The sequence below is a fragment of the Oryctolagus cuniculus genome, chromosome 14 (genome assembly GCF_051225735.1).
Source record: "Oryctolagus cuniculus isolate XC-2025 breed Fujian yellow rabbit chromosome 14, ASM5122573v1, whole genome shotgun sequence".
In the NCBI taxonomy this organism is placed as follows: Eukaryota; Metazoa; Chordata; class Mammalia; order Lagomorpha; family Leporidae; genus Oryctolagus; species Oryctolagus cuniculus.
In genome coordinates, this window is record NC_142880.1 from 24570048 (window position 1) to 24580842 (window position 10795).

The following is a 10795-nucleotide window of genomic DNA, read 5'->3' on the forward strand; positions in this document are numbered from 1 at the left end:
GGATTCTAACAGGTATTTCTAGACAGATGCACACAGAGCTCAGAGATCTTCCTCCAGAAGGTCTCTGCTCTTAATCTACTCTCTATGGTCCCTTGCCAAGTGGAGAGAACAATGACTTTTTTTATTCACCCTATTTTTCCTCTTTTATTTACTCTCTGCCCCTTTGGCATAGTGTTACTAATTTATTTTACCTTGAATTATAAGGAGAGATGCAGAAATATGCTCTGTTGAGTAATAAGTTTGGATCAAGTACTGTTTTGGGTCTTTTATATACAATTAATTATTTAAGCCACATATAATTCATTCAGGTAAGATTCTTTCCTCCATTGTATTATAGGACTTTATGCAATGTTGGTTAATTGTTGAGAGCCTCTACAGACAGCCTCCCTGAGCCCAAATTCTAGTAAAATACCTTTTTGTCCTAGTGAAAATAATGGCACCAAAAGTTTAACACTTTTGCGCTCACTTCTATTTTCTCAATTTTGTCTTGTTAAGATGCAAATCATTCTAAGTGGATCATTATTGAAAATACAAGCTAAAAGTTGTGCCTCCACAGCTTTTCCCAGACCCATGGCAACCAATGTAAATTAGAAGCACTCTAAATAGAATTTCCTTTTGCTTTTCTTTGTTAGAAGTGGATGGATGATGGAAAATGGCCCCCAAAGTCCATGTCCTAATCTCCGGAAACTGTGGATATCTAACTTCACATATCCACATTTGCCAAAGTGATTAAGAATACAGACTTTGAAATGTTATCCTGCAATCCTCCATGCAGGCTGAATCTAATTTCAGATGTCCTTAAAAGCAGAGAACATGTCCTACCTGGGTCAGAGAGCTAAGACACTTGTGGCTTTGAAAACGGAGGAAGAAAGCGCAGGCCAAAGAAGGAATGCAGACAATCTCCAGCAGGCGGAAAAGGCAAGAAAATAAATTCTCTCTTCAAGTCTTCAGAAGGAAAGCAGCCCTGTTCACATCTTAACTTTAGCTCAGTGAGTCCCAGGTTGGATTTCTAACTTACAGAACCATAAGAAAGTAAATGAGTAGTTTTTTTGAGCAATTAAGCATGTGCTAATTTGTTATGGCAGCCATAAATAAACAATACAAAGTGTTAAAATGAAAACATACAACTTCTGAGGTCAGATGTTGCTCATAATAATCTTAGGGAGAAAATATTCATATTTGTTTTTACTTTTACAATAGATCAAAGTCAAAGAAGATAACATGTTATTGAGAATGGGGGTTATACACATCCACTTAAATCCGTGCATATGCTACCTTTGATTCTGTTATGGAAAAAAATCTAGTTTCGTATTATATATTTTAATCCAATCTCCTTGAAAGATGTTTATCTGATATTGCCCTTCACATTTCCAGTGTTTGCAGTGGGCATTTGATCTAGTGCTTAACACGCTTATTAGGACACGTGCTTGTCACTGCCTGGGTTTGATTTTCAGCTCCAGCTCCTGACTCCAGCTTTCTGCTAATGCAACACTTGTAGTCAGCTGTGATGGCTCAAGTAGTTGGATTTATACCATCCACAAGGTAGGCCTGAACAGCTGGTCTATTGCTGGCACTTGGGGAGTGAACCAATGGATAGGATCACTCACTGACTCTCAAAAAAATAATTTCAAATAAATAAACACATAAAATCTTTAAAAGATTTGATTGATTTAAAAATGGAACAATTCTTCTTAAAAAGTAAAAACAATATCCAGCTTCATTTTTAAACTAGATTAAATAGTTGTTCTCTAACAACATAAACTCATTTGAAGTACACTAATGATGCCAGGAAGAATTGTGATATGCATAGACATGTATTAGTCATTTGGCGATATTCTAGGCTGTGCTATACTCTGATCTCTTCAGATTTAATAGCCTTCTGCTGTCTTGATAGGCACATATCCAACAGTACAGAAACAGAATATGCTTTACGTCATTAATGATAGAAGCACTTAGTCTGCAAGTTTTAGTGTGTGTGGCACTCTGTTTCAAGTCAAGCTAAAGAATAAGCATAAACACAATCTTGTTCTTTATGTGAGTTTTTATTATCGGTATAAGGTCTCTAGTTATAATCTCTTTAGGTTCAGCAGTCTGTTATTTTAAAAAGTTGTCTTCTGAAATTTGTGTGTATGTGTGTGTATATGTTGTTACAACCTGAAAACAAATCATGACACTTAATGTAAAATTCCTCTTAAGTTAATTAAAAAAGAAACCAGTGTCTGGAAAACAGCTCTTCTTTGGGAAAAAAAAACTCACCAAATATTTGTATTAATCATCCTTTGCTTCTTTTTAAAATTAGAGTAAATCACATGCAATAAAAGAAAAAAGTTTACATTTTCAATTTTTTCCTTTTTGTGTTTCTGTTTTCAAATTACTTCACAATGCTGCAATAAATTTTGTTTATAGGAGGAAAAATAAGAGAAATTCTGGAAGAAGAATAAATTTCTAAATTTAAATCTTCAAGTTTGAGTAAGATTTTAGCAGGTGGAAATGAGGAGAAAATTTCAAAAACAGCTTCAAAATACATGATTATGGTTAAGAGCTGCTATTTACTGATTATCTACTTTGTCTCAGTATTGCTACGTGGTTTTTCTCATAGCATTTGTACATATTTTTTAGAAGTACACTAAAATTTAGATGAAATTACCTCCATTTTACAAATAAAGCAACTATGTCTATGATATGATTCTAAAAAAAACTACCCAATGTTACCAATGAAGTATTTGAATTGTACATGTAAGTCATGTGTGTTTAGCCCAGGTCTACTTCACAGCAAAGGCAAAGTAGTTCTTTCCACTATGGAACTGCTACCAGTTTATGTTTTGGTTATTTTCTATTTGGGGGTAAGAAATGTGATATTGTGCACTAGTGATATAAAGTCTCCCCTTCATAGACATATGTGTCTATGTTCTAAAAATTTATAAAATGAAAAGTATAGGCGATATGCAAATATGACTCAAACTGAGATGATATACTCAACTCAAGAAGTTTGGCTTACACTTTTAGACATTATACAATTCTGAGAATCCCAGACCCCTTCATATGTGGCCTTCTACATGAAGTGTAGCTGTCATAAAGTCCAGGGAAAATCTGACCTCAGAGTCTTGAAAATGAGACCCTCCAATACCATTGTCAGCTTCACTTCAACTGCCTTTGACAGCAAAGTCTGAAAAACTATCCAAAACGTCTAAAGAACCAATTGTGTTGCTGCTGTAGATCCCAAATATATCAAATTCCATCTTATCATTTGGCATATCTGTGCACTCTGATATTTGTGAACTTTGTGGAATCCAGACATTGGGAAAGAGAATTGTATTATTTTGTGTTTCAACAGTGAATCAAGGTGTCAACAGAGATTAAAGGATTTCATCACTGGACTTCTTCAAAAGAATCCTAAGAAAAATAGATTATTTTGTCCTCCATGAGAAGAACACTGTGAACTGTTTTGAAGAGTATGACATTGCATTAACAACTGACCGCCACACACCACTTAGGATAAAGTGTCAGGAAGCACAGCAGATCTACTAAAAAATAAAAATAAAACCTACAAGGCTTCTGTGGACTACTCAATTTCTCTTTTTTTCCTGTTATTGAAGTCATCTTGGATTGCAAGGTGGCTGAATGGGGAAAAAATGCATTGCTCTATATGAGGGAAATGCAGCAGGAGAAAAGTGGACAGCACATTCCCAGGGGAAAGTTGGAGCGTGGTTTGCAATGGAAATTCCACAGAAGGGAGAAGGACGCCGTGGAGCAGCGTGGAAGGCACAGTTGTGAAGCAGGAAGTGGAGAAATCACACATGATCCCCACAGCCAGAAACTGGAGGAGATGTCAGCTTTGGGGAGCAAAGTGAGAGAAGACTGCCACAGCCCGTGCCACTGGTAATATGACCCGAGGGAGAGCCGTGTGGACCACACTGCCTTTGAGTGTGGCCTGGAGACCAACTGGGGGGCAGGGTACCCACCTAACACAACAAAAGAAAAACACATTTCTTTCTCCCCATTCACACACAAGGATGCCTGGCAACTGGCAGGGATAAGACAGCATTTTGACACAAATAGAGGCCGAGGTGGTACTGGTGCACGCATGTGATTTGGGAATTTTACCAGAGGGAAAATTCCACTTTCCCCACTGACTTTGAGTCTGGCTGGCAGGATTGACAGGAGGCTGGGGCATTCACACAGGACTGTGAGGTGCCCACATCCTCAACATATCACAGGCTCCAGCAGCTGGCTCTGGGTAAGTCTCTGCTCCTTCTGTGGATGGGACCGGCTAGTGGGAAGGAGCAGATACTCTGCACCCCATGGCTGTGGGAGACTTGTATGCTGTCACTGTGGAAACTCTACGACTGCATGATAGGGCATGAGGTGTAACTGGGTCTCTGGGTAATCACCATGTCTGGTGCCAGGACTCAGAGCTCCCTGACGGCCTGAGATAGGCCACTGCAGAGGGATCCATGCTCACACTGAGGACTGAAGATTTTTTCTGTGGTTCAGGTGGCAGTGTGGGTGAGTATTGCATCCACTGTGGGATAACCCTGGGCATTGATCAATTTTGAAGAGACCCCCCCAAATAGTTAAAGCAACATTAAACAACAAAACAATGCTGGAAAATCAATCCTTGAAGAAAGGACAGTCTCTTCAACAAATAGTGCTGGGAAAATTAGACCTCTGTATGCAGAAGTATGAAATAAGACCTTATATCTTATACAAAAATCAACTCAACAATGGATCAAGGATCTAAATCTACAACCTGATACCATCAAATTGCTATAGGAGAACACTGGGAAAGCTCTGCAAGGCATTGGCATAGGCAAAGACTTCTTGGAAAAGATCCCAGAAGCACAGGCTATCAAAGCCAAAATTGACAAATGGGATTACATCAACCTGAGAAGTTTCTGTGATGCAAAGGAAACACTCAGCAAAGTGAAGAGGCAACCCACAGAATGGGAGAAAATATTTGCAAACTAGGCAACTGATAAAGGATTAAAACACACAATCTATAAAGAGTTCAAGAAACTCAACAACAACAAAACAAACAATTCAGCTAAGAAATAGGAAAAGGACTTCAGGAGGCATTTTCAAGAGAGGGAATTCAAATGACCAACAGACATGAAAAAATACCCAGGATCACTAACCATCAGGCAAATGCAAATCAAAACCACAATGAGGTTTCACCTCACCCCCCCCACCCCGGTTTAGAATGGCTCTCACATAGAAATCAACAAACAATAAATGCTGAAGAGGATGTGGGGGGGAAAAGTACCCTAATCCACTCTTGGTGGGAATGTAAACTAGTATAAGTATTGTGGAAGACAGTATGGAAATATCTCAGAAAGCTGAAAATAAGTATACCGTATGACTCAGCAATCCTACTACTGGGAATTTACCAAAAAGAAATGAAATCCCTATGTGAAAGAGTTATCTGGGGGCTGGCATTGTGGCATAGCAGGTAAAGCCACCACCTGCAGTGCCCGCATCCCATAGGAGTGCTGGTTCAAGTCCCAGCTGCTCCACCTACAATACAGCTCTCTGCTATGGCCTGGGAAAGCAGTAGAAAACGAATCTAGTTCTTGGGCCCTAGACCCACATGTGAGACCCGGAAGAAGCTCCTGGTTCCTGGCTTTGGATTGGCCTTGCTCCGGTTGTTGCAGCCATTTGGGGAGTGAACCAGCAAATGGAAGACCTCTGTGTCTCATTCTCTGCCTGTCTGTGACTCTGACTTTCAAATAAAATAAATAAATCTTATAAAAAAGAGTTATCTGTACTCTCATGTTTATTGCAGCTCAGTTCACAATAGCTAAGATATGGAACCAACCTAGATGTCCATCAGCTGATGACTGTAAAAAGAAATTATAGTATATATACAGAGTATGGAATACTGCTCAGCTATAAAAAAAGAATGAAATCCTGTCTTTTGCAACAATATGCATACAACTGGAAATCATTAAACTCAGTGAAATAAGCCAGTCCCAAAAAGACAATTCCCATATATTTTCCCTGATCTGTGGTAACTAATAGAGTACCAAAAATGTAACATATAGAAGCAAAATTGGCATTTTGAGATTTGATGATTGTTTACAATTCTTATCTCTACTATGAAGAACATTGTATTTTTTTCCATCTTACTATTTGTTGAACTCTTTACTTAGTGCAGAGTCAATCTAATGAATGTATATATGTACAAATTCATAAAATTATGGAATATCTTTTTCTATCCTTTCACTTTCAACTAACCTGTGTCCTGAAAGCTTAACTGTATCTCCCATAGGAAACATATAGTTGGATATTTTTAAAAGATTTATTTATTTATTTATTTATTTATTTAAAAGGCAAGGAGAAGGAGGAGATAAAGAGAGAGAGAGAAGGAGAGAGAGAGAGAGAGAGAGAGAGAGAGAGAGAAGTGGATCTCTGGAGGTGAGTCAGTGAATCAGTTGTGACAGGTAAGTGTGACTATTCTGTTATGAAAGAGGCCTGAAGCCCCTGGAGTCAAGATGCTGCCAGAACCATGGCTCTCAAGTATGACAACCCCAATGGTTCAATGTTTCAGGTTCCTGATGGATAATAAACCACTTCAGCTTAGCCCTGACGAGAGGGTGCCCCAGTGACTGGAACAGAAGGATGATGCAACTCTACGATTGCTTGGGCTCTAGGAAGCAAGGCATAGCAACAACTCAGACTAGGGGTGGCTCACTACAAGCTGCCGTGGCATGGTGGCAAGTGAGCTCGAGTAATGGAGGGGTGCAATGACTAACATACCCCAGAGTAGAAGCTTCAGTTATAAGATAATGCACAGCATCATGAACCACAGTGGGTGGGCACAGCATTGACTCCTCCTGTAGGAGTAGCTCAACTCTCTTATTGGATTCAGATTTTGTGGGATCTGAGAGGGTCTCCATTGGTGGACACACAAGTGTCTGTAGATGAAGGGGCTGCTAGGATCCTCTTGCTTACTACTTCCCCACAGGAAGATGTCTCCCATGGCTGTTAGCTGATCCTGACTAGCGGAGGGATGACAGGACAAAGTTCTTCCTTTCCTAGCCTTCTTTATGTGGATATCTTGAGTTTCTGTGCTATACGGGATTTCTGTTGCTTTGCTGTTCTTTGGTGCTCTCCTCTAGCTATTTAGAAAGAAATGTAATTTTTATTCATGAATTTGTTTTTAACATGGGAGGAAAGAAATAATAAAAATGTGAAAAGTAAACAAAATTGAAACCAAAAAAGAGACAAAAAATCAGTGAAATGAAGTGCTAATTTTTTTTAAAAAAAGCAAAATTAATACACAATTGTCCCAACTAATCAAAAAAGAAAAAGATACCCAAACTAATAAAATCAGAGATGAAAAAGGAGATGTCATGAAGGATTCCACAGAAATAAAAAGCATCAACAGGAATCACTACATACAATATATGCCATCAAATCGGAAAACCTAGAAGAAATGGATAGATTTCTGGATATATACGGTCTACCAAAACTGAGTCATGAGGATTTGGAAAATCTAAATAGATCAATAACCAAGATGGATACTAAATCAGTAATAAAGACCCTCCCAAGAATCAAAAGCCCAGGACCAAATGACATTACTGCTGAATTCTACAAAACTGTTAAGGAAGAACCAATTCCAATTCTTTTCAAACTATTCAAAAAGTTTGAAAGGCAGGGAATCCTTTGAAACTCCATCTATGAGACCAGCATCACCTTAATTCCAAAACCAGAAAAAGATACAATAAAGAAAGAACTATAGATCGATTCCAAACATGGCGACTCCGCTGGGCGGCATGTTCTCCTGGCTGCCACCGGGGCCCCCGCCACCAGGGTCTGGACTCCCAGACCAGGCTTCGCTTCTTCAGGCAGCACCAGGAACTCCAAGAAGTTCTAACAGTACCTTGGTGGACGAGTTGGAATCATCATTCAAGGCTTGTTTTACTTCTCTGGTGAGTCAGGACTATGTCAATGGCACCGATCAGGAAGAAATTCGAACTGGTGTTGATCAGTGTATCCAGAAGCTTCTAGATATTGCAAGACAAACAGAATGTTTTTTCCTGCAAAAAAGATTGCAGTTGTCTGTTCAGAAGCCAGAGCCAGTTATCAAAGAGGATGTCTCAGAACTGAGGAATGAACTGCAGCGGAAGGATGCGCTGGTGCAGAAGCACTTGACCAAGCTGAGGCATTGGCAGCAGGTGCTGGAGGACATCAACCTGCAGCACAAAAAGCCAGCCGAGATCCCCCAGGGCTCATTGGCCTACCTGGAGCAGGCGTCTGCTAATATCCCTGCCCCTCTGAAGCAGACCTGAGGCAGCCTTGGACAGACAGTTCTGCCTCTCGGTCCACCTTTGGACTTGGAATTGGGAAGCACTCTTTGCCAGAGAATGAGATGATTCTGGTTTTATGCTCCCAATTAAAACTTCCCCCTGGTTTTTATAAATTGTTAATTTCTTGCATACTTTATAAAAAGGCTTTAGCTTAAGAAAGTACTTTTCTTTTTGTCTTGTGCAAAGTTGAGACAGTGTGATGACACTGCAGACTCTTACGATGATTTTTTTTTTGTATTTTTTGTATGACTTTTCATCCTCTTTACATTTGTTAGGTTAGTTTATATGATCTGAGAAAAAGAATTACTGTAGTCTGAGAATCAGGGGAAAGGGATTTTGCTTAAGCCTTTTAGGATAATTTCTCCTCGGGTAATTTAGAAACATATCTAAATTGTGTTCAGACTTTGAACTACCTCAAGAAGAGGAATCTAATGCAACCAAGTCTGCAATGCTTCCAGAGTGTTACAGAAGTTGGTATTTTGTAAATAGGTCAGAAGAGGATTAAATACCCTAGGTTAGGGTTGTAATATTCCAGGGGTCCTTAAGTTCACTCTGGCTTTTATTTGGGGTGTGTTTGTGTTTAGTGTGGTGCTTACTTTCTTTGGGAGAGGATTTAGCAGGAGCAGTGAGATGCCGGGTTTTGACAAGCTCTGCAGAAGTCAATCAGTGGAGATAACGGCAGATCCTGTTCTTGCAGGGGAAGTAGCAGGGGTTAAAGCTTACTCTGATAGTCTTTTAGTTTGAGTTTTGTTTGCTGTGTTCATGTTTTACTTTTTTGGAGCAAAGACAGTTTCTAGAAAGCTTTTAGCTTGTGAATTTCATTTTAAGGGGATGGGACTTTGGACTGAGGGCTGGGCCCCAGGGTGATCCTCAGCCTCTGAGCCTCCCCAAAGAGCTGTGGAGCCTCTGTGCTAGGGAGACATTTTCCCCTCTTGTTGAATGGGCTTTTCCTTTCCCTGATGTATAGAATCTCTTAGTGGCTGTGTCCCTCCTCCCAAAACGTGGACTGTGCTATCTTTTGGGCTGAGTCTTGGCTGTTTTGTTCTCCCTGGCCTTGAATGCTCACCTCTTCCCTTGCCCTTGCCTGGTTCACCCTGGGAGGTTAGGGTTGAATCAGTGTCTGTGGGTCGATCCTTGAAGACCTGTTGGAGTTAGGTATTAGTCCCATGTATGATTTATCACTGACACATGATACTCACTACTTAGTTTTCTGGTGTGTGTGATGTTTAGCCCTTGGCCCTGATACCCAGCCGAAGCCAGTGAATCCCTTCAGTTACAAACAAAGCTTTTACAAGTCATTTTTGCTTACACTCTAAGAGGGTTAACCTGGTCATCACAAAGCTAATTAGGAACTCTCATTGGCAGCTTTAAACTTCTTGATTAAAAACTTAAAGTATTAGTCCTTAGTAATAAAGGTGCTCCTCATGAAAAGATTTGAGAATGATACTAGTTGGTGCTTAGTGAAAATACTTTGAACTAATGTATGTGCCAGTTATTGCCCCTTCTTTAATTATATTGCCATTTCTGTATTGTATTGAAAAGTTTTCTTTTAAATAAATAGCAGTTTTTCCGTGTTGTCAAAAAAAAAAGAAAGAAAGAACTATAGATCAATGTCCCTGATGAACATAGTTGGTAAAAATCCTCAGTAAATTGACAGCTAATTGAATCCAACACATCATCAGAAAGATCACTCACCTGGACCAACTGGGATTTATCCCTGGTATGCAGGAATGGTTCAATATATGCAAATCAATAAATGTGACACATCACAATAACAGAATGAAGAATAAAAACCATATGACCATCTAAATAGATGCAGAGAGAGCATTTTATAAAATACAACATCCTTTCACAATAAAAACATTAAGCAAATTTTGTATAGAAGGAACATAGCTCCTCAACAATCAAGTCAATATATGACAAACTCAAAGCCAGCATCATAATGAATGGGGAAAAGCTGAAAGCATTTCCACCAAGTTCCAGAATCAGACAAAGATGCCCACTCTCACCATTACTATTCAATGTAATTCTGGAAGTTTTAACCAAAGCCATTAGAAAAGAAAAAGAAATCAAAGGGATACAAATGGAACAGGAGAAAATTTAACTCTCCCTGTTTGCAGATGATATGATCCTATACATAAAAGAACCAAAAGACTTTACTAATAGATTATTGGAACACAGCATTTGGCAAAAATACAGGTTGTAAAATCGACACAAAAAAGTCAGTAGCCTTTGTATACACAAACAATGCCATGGCTGATAAAGAACTTGTAAGATCAGTCTCATAATTACTACAAAAATTAAACATCTTGGTATAAATTTAACCAAGGACATGAAAAATTTCTACAGTGAAAAACACAAAACATTGAGGACAGAAATAGAAGAAGACACAAAAAGATGGAAAAATCTTTCATGTTCATGGCTTGGAAGCCATGGCTCACTTGGTTAATCCTCCGCCTGCGGCACCGGCATCCCATATGGGTGCC

At 39.2% G+C, this 10795-nt stretch overlaps 1 pseudogene; it reads left to right on the forward strand.

The window, feature by feature from the left end:
* The first annotated feature begins 7754 nt into the window (after nucleotides 1–7754).
* LOC100351502 (mediator of RNA polymerase II transcription subunit 28 pseudogene) lies at nucleotides 7755–8403 on the forward strand (annotated as a pseudogene).
* The last annotated feature ends 2392 nt before the right edge of the window (nucleotides 8404–10795 follow it).